Here is a 6,988-nt window from a genome sequence, read left to right as displayed (position 1 = left end):
AGACAATTGGAGAAACACGAATATGAACTAGATACTAGAAGTGCTAAGAAAAATTACCCTTACCTTGATTAGTGTGATTATACGGAGTGGGCAAAAGCAGGTTAATAATAGCAAATACAATAATAAATAAGTAAAAATACAAGAATAAACTCTGTGTTTCCCATACTCACAACTATAAACCTATTTTTGCTCACCCTTGTATTTGGATGATTTAAGAAAGTGTTAGTTTTTTTAAGATACATGCTAATATAATATATTTACAATTATAAAGTAATGTATTTATAATTTACTTTTCAAAAATTAAGAAAAACAATTAGAGAAAGCAAATATGGCAAAAGGTTAAGAATCATTAAACTATATAGTATGTGTATATGATACTCATTTTACTATTTGTGCTATTCAAAGTGTTTGAATTTATTTTAATACACAGTAACAGAACTGGGGTGGGGTGGGATGGAGGCAGATTAGGGTGTTTACTGCCAAGAGATACTAATCAAGCTGCCAAGAGAAGTAAAGGTACACATAAGAATCTCTTTCACAGTTGTGAAATAGCTCAAAACCAGAAAATTGAGCCAGCATTAACATAAAAGAGTAACGTCTGTGACCAGCAGGATTGGGGTGAAGGAGGAGGCAATAATCTAGCTGTTCAAATACATGAAAATCATACAAAGTCTGCCCCGGCAAAGTCCTACCATTGTTAAAGGTTTGCACAGCATCGATGGAACCTGGTGGCCAAAGTAGTGGACTGGAATGTACGTGCCTGAACAATGACGATTTCACTGTACTAGTCACTGGGGGTGGTAGATGCCATTGAGTGAGCATGTGTACTGAGTGCCTACCGCATTCAAAATGAGCAAGCAGAGCAACAAATTTGCATCACATTTTGCATTAAGTTTAAGCATTCCTCTTCAGAAATTATTGGAATGATTCAGGAGGCTACAACTGTGAGCAACTGGTGATTGACCCCTTCATCACAACAGGCCCGCACATGGATCACGTCTCGTGCAGAGTTTTTTGGCAAAACATCAAATCGCCCAGGTGACTCAGACCCCCCCTACAGCCCAGATTTGGTGCCTTGCAACTTCTGGCTTTTCCCAAAACTAAAGTCACCTTTGAAGGGGAAGAGAATTCAGACCATGGATGAGATTCAGCAAAATAAGACAGGGCAGCTGATGCCAATTGGGAGAACTGTGTGAGGTCCCAAGGTGCCTACTTTGAAGAGGACTGAGGCTACATTATCTTAGGAGGCTTCATTTTATAAAACATTGTACAATATTGTATCTTATATCGTCTTCAATAAATGTCTCTGCTTTTCTTATTACATGGCTGGATACCTTCTGGACAAACCTCATACAACCCCAACTAAGAAAATGATTATTGTATCAATTTTTCATTTCCATAAGTAAACCTAAATTAAAACTTAATGTGTGCCTACTATGGACACAATAACATAATTTTTTATTTCCAGTAGATTTTTTAGAGCAGTTTTAGGTTTACAGAGTAATTCAGCAGGGAGCACAAAGAGTTTCCATATATCCCCTCTCATCATCCCCAAAACAGTTTCTCCTATCACTAACATCTTACATTAGTATGGTATATTTTTGTATAATTAATGAATTATTACTAACTAAATACAATAGTTTACATTAGCAATCACTTTTTGTGTTGTCCAGTTTTATGGGTTTTACAAAACGCATAATGTCATCTGCTGTAATATTTAGCATTACGTTATCATACAGAACAGTTTCACTGCCCTAAAATTTTCCTATGCTCTTAGTAGGCACTCATCTTACTGTCTCAATAATTTTACCCTTTCCAGAATGTCATAGAGTTAGAATAATATAGTAAGTTACGTTTTTAGACTGGCTGCTTTCACTTGAATATGCATTTAAATTTTTTCCATGTATTTTCTTGGCTTGATAGCTCATTTTTTATTGATGAATAATATTCTGTTGTATGGATGTACACAGTTTGTTTATTCAGTCACCTATTAAAGGACATCTTGGTTGCTTCCAAGTGTTTGAAACTAAGAATAAAATGGCTATATTTCATGCAGGCTTTTTGTGTGAACATAAGTTTTCAAATCAGTAGAGTCAATACCAAAAAGTGCAATTGCTGGATCATATAGTGGAGATTAGGTTTCCCTTTATAAGAAACTCTGTCTTCCAAAAGTGGATGTAGTGTTTTACCGTCTCACCACAGGGAAATGGGGTTCTCTTGCTCCACATCCTCACCACATAAAGTGTTGCCACTGTTTTGGATTTTGGCCATTCTAAAAGGTGTGTACTGGTATCTCATAGTTTGCAGTTCTGTAGTAACATCTTATGCTGGGCTTCTTTTCATATGCCTATTTGCCATAAGTAGTTGTATACCTACTTTTGTGAGGTATCTTTCTGTTCAATTCTTTCACCCATTTGTATTGGGTTCTTCAATTTCTTATTGTTGAGTTTTAAGAATTTTTTCCATATTTTGGATGAAATTCCTTTACCAGAGATGTCATCTGCAAATAGTTTCTCTCAGTAGGTGATTGTCTTTTGGTTCTCTTCACATTCTTTGTTTCAGCATTTTTTAGCATTTTTATTGTTCTTCAAGTACAGTTGTCCCCATTTTTACCTCATTGTGCCCCCCCGCCCCACCCATCCCCACCTCCCACCCTCGAACCTACCCCCTTTGGTTTTGTCCATGTGTCCTTTATACATGTTCCTTGATGACCCCTCCCTCTATTATCCTTGATTAGCCCTCTCCCCCTCCTCTCTCTTGCACAGAGCAAAACTTTTTATTTTTACTAAAATCAAATTGATCAATTTGTTCATTCATGAATTACGCTTTTTTAATGTTATCTAAAAATTCAGTGACAAATTCAAGGGCACCTAGATTTTCTTCTATGTTATCTTCAAGAAGTTTTATACTTTTGCATTCTATTTCTAAGTTTATTGTGATACATTTTGAGTTAATATTTGTAAGATATGTAAGGTCTGTGTCTATGTTTATGTATTTGCTTTAATATTTTTAACTCAAGAAAATGCCTTAAACTATCATCAAATATTCCCACTTCTCAGCAGAATATAAATACAGTGACTATTTTGCAATTATTTCATGATTTTCCTTTGCTATATATTTCTATTTCTATTGGAATTGTAAGAAAATATCCAAAATAGCCACACACTCTTCACTTAACATGTCATATTATAATATTTTTGTATATCTGTTTATTCAAACATTTGGTAGTTTATAATTGAACACAGATGTAATCTTACTGCATATCAATTATATTCTCTTGAGATAATATATTCAAGGTGCTGAGCATTGTCCCTCTTACTAAATATTACAAATATAAACATACAAAAACTTATTTCCCCTTGCATTTCATCTTGCTACATAGCACAATAAAATAATTTTCTCAGAAATAATGATTGTACTTCTAGCCTGTCTCAGTAAATGCAGCAAAGTTATTTAAATTTTCTGAATTACATTTTCCATATTTGGTTAATGAAGAAACTGGTCTAGGCGATACTTAAAGACTGACAGTCTGTTATTCCAGTCAGTTTAATCTTGGCTTTTATATTTTTACAGCCAATATCCAGGAACAGCTATTATCCTAACCTCTTACTGAAATCCTGTTTTTATTTTCAGCAAGACTATTTACTTTGATTAGTAGCAAAAAGATGTCATCTGGGAAAGAGCTTAAGACATTCTGTGGAAGACCAGTGCAATAAACCTGCTTCAAACATTTATACATTTTCCTTTTTGGAAAAATCAATAAGAATTTTGCATCACTATACATCCCCTACCCAAAATCATACAAGCTATAGGCCTTATTTTCTCCTAAAATCTATAAAAACCTAAGCCAGAGCAATGTCCATAAGAAGGAGGAGAAAGTTTTTCCAAACAGAGGGAATTGTGTTTGACAATGACCAAATAGTAGGTGTAGGTCATATATGCCTTTCCTAGGACATTCTAACTTTCAAAATTATGTTATTTTTCTGTAAACAAGTGTTTCCTAATGGAAATGGCCACAAAACATAAATACATAGGTGCCACACATATTTGAAAATCTCATGTTTCCAAAAGGAGGAGAGAATAATTTAATTTTGAACTACTGTATATTTGAGCAATGAAAGTATACATCACAAACCACCCATTTAAGTGTAATGTGCTTATAGGAGTGTTTTCCTCTGCTTAATCCTGGAGTCTTTTTGCTTTTCTTTATTGTACATACATTTTGAACCAGGTTACTTATTTGTCTAAAAGAACAAATTTGAAACTCGTTGTGACCACATAATAATGTGTTATTTTTTTCTGTCACAATCTTGTAATTCTGTCAAACCTAACAATTTAACCTTGTTAAAGTAAATTGTAAGGTTTGTGTGTAAAAGTAAAGTATGTGTTTATCAATATAACTTGGCACTTTGTAAAAAATAAAATATTTATGTGAATAAAAATGAGTAAGTGGATAACTGAAATGGAATAAAGTAACATTTGCATGGATTGAATGAATGAATGAAAATGTAACTTCCTGAATAAGCAGGCACAGGAAAACTAGAAAAATAGAGTTAAAATAGAAATAAATCTATAAAGTATGAGGTAAAAATCATAGTACCATGGTCTACTGACATGGATTCTGTAGAACATTTTCTAAAACAATGTAAATTGAATATGTGGCTTGGGGACATAATTTACTAAGAAACTAAAATTGATTACCATGAGAAGATTTGAAAAACAGTCACTTGTGTAACAATTTACACAACAAGAGTATTATGAGTAAGAAGTTTGTGATAAGTGACAGCATGAACAATAAAAGAAACACTGAAATAATGCATGATTTTTACTCTACTTGTACAATACGGAAGCAGCTTCATAAAAGAAAATTTACTCTCTTTGTGGTTGTTAGATATTATCTCAGCATGGAAGAGATGCACACAAGATATTGTAGCGATCTGTAGACATACATACAATCATGAGTTTTCATCAAAACTATAAATACAGATATGTAGACTAACAGAGACATAAATAAGATACACCAATCTTATTAAGCCTTCTATTTTGAAAAAGCAGGAATGTTAAAGTAATTTCTCAGCAATATAGTACCTACATTTTGTTTCCAAATATATGTGTGCCAACACAAATATTTTTATTTTATTTTTAATTTTTTATTGTATTGTTTCCATTACCATTTATTCCCAATATACCCTCCTCTCCCCCTCAATCACCACATTGTTGTCCATGTTCCCAAGTCCTTTTTCCTTTTGGCTCAATCCCTCTACAATTATTTTAAATGTTAAATACCAATTTTCAAAAAAAATGATTTGACTTACCAAAAATTCACAACTGTGCAACAGCATATTTATTACACAAATAAGGGTACATATTCATTAAACATATTTTTATTCTCCATGTAAGTGTATATAATTAAAAGTTTCCAAAAATGGATGCTTTCATACACTTAAATATTAGTCTAAGACTGTCACATTTATTGAACTGATCAGAGAAAATTAAGTTTCCTTTTTGTTTCAGAAGATTAGGCAAAGCTTCTATTAGCCACTCCACAAATACAGTACAACAGTAAATAATGGCATAATTTTGAATTATAAATTTTAAAATCATAATACACATCTTCAATTATATAGATTACTCTTGCTTTATTATGATCATGTGTATTAAGAGCAGATATATAGACACAAAAACTTGCCCTGACCAGTATGGCTCAGTTGGTTTGGTGTCATCCCACAGGGCAAAATGTCGGCAGTTTAATTCCCATTCAGGGCACATGCCTGAGTTGAGGGTTCAGTCCCCAATCCAGGAATGTAGAAGAGGCAACCAATTGATGTTTCTCTCTCACATCAGTGTTTCTCTCCCTCTCTTTCTCCTTCCCTTCCCATCTCTAAAAATAAGTAAACAAAATCTTTTTAAAAAGTTATTAACATAGCCGTCATACTGTAATATACAGAAAATGGTTTCATGGTCACTTCCACCTACCTACATGGATGTAAGTAAAGCACTGAAAAGTTCCCTTTGTGCATGTGGTCTCAATATTGCTAATAGTGACCTGTAAAAAAACATCATCCATCAGAAAGGGGGAAAATAAAATAAATTCATCAATATTTTCAATTAGTGGTAAAATATCTAAATTGTGAATTACTAGTAACTAATAATACATATTACCTACTAAGAGAATTCCTGAACATAACTTAAAACATGAAACTCAATTTTTATTAATGTACATGAAATTAGATTTAATTGTCTAGAAGAAGAAATAACATATTTTTATGAAACTTTATTTTTATCACTAAAGGAAAATGAAATTACCTAGTCAAATCAAATGTGGCTCACTTTAATTATGAGGAAAAAAGCCGTGTTGCAGTGTTTAAATGTGAAGGCATTGTTACAAGAATAATGTGATTCCTTTACCCAATGACATTAATTTTGCAGTACTTTGTATTATATTTTCTTTAGGTAAATATTTATATCAGAGGCAAAAGCATTCTGAAGTACAGAGTAAATGATCTAAAGGAGTAAAACAAGGAAATGAGATCTGAATCCTACTTGTTACAGAAATATATAATTTTCTTTAAAGCCAAAACAACTGAGCTTCAGAATTAAAATATAAAATTAAATTAGGCCCTGGCTGGTGTAGCTCAGTGGATTGAGCGTGGGCTGCGAACCAAAAGGTCTCTGGTTCGATTCCCAGGCAGGGCACATGCCTGGGTTGCCGGCCAGGTCCCCAGTGGGGGCCACATGAGAGGCAACCACACACTGATGTTTCTCTCCCTCTCTTTCTCCTACCCCTCCCCTCTCTCTAAAAATAAATAAATAAAATTTTTAAAAATATATTTAAAAAATTAAATTAGAAACTCTTTTATCAGTATTAGCTCCAAAAAACTAACCATTTCAAATATACTAATTTAACCTCCCTAAATGATGTTATTATCTAATAATTATGCTGTAAAGCATTTGTAAATTTTACAGAAATTAACCCTTTGCTGACTTA

The sequence above is a fragment of the Phyllostomus hastatus genome, unplaced genomic scaffold (assembly GCF_019186645.2).
Source record: "Phyllostomus hastatus isolate PE091 unplaced genomic scaffold, TTU_PhHast_1.1 phas_contig_312, whole genome shotgun sequence".
In the NCBI taxonomy this organism is placed as follows: Eukaryota; Metazoa; Chordata; class Mammalia; order Chiroptera; family Phyllostomidae; genus Phyllostomus; species Phyllostomus hastatus.
This window is presented reverse-complemented; position numbering follows the sequence as displayed.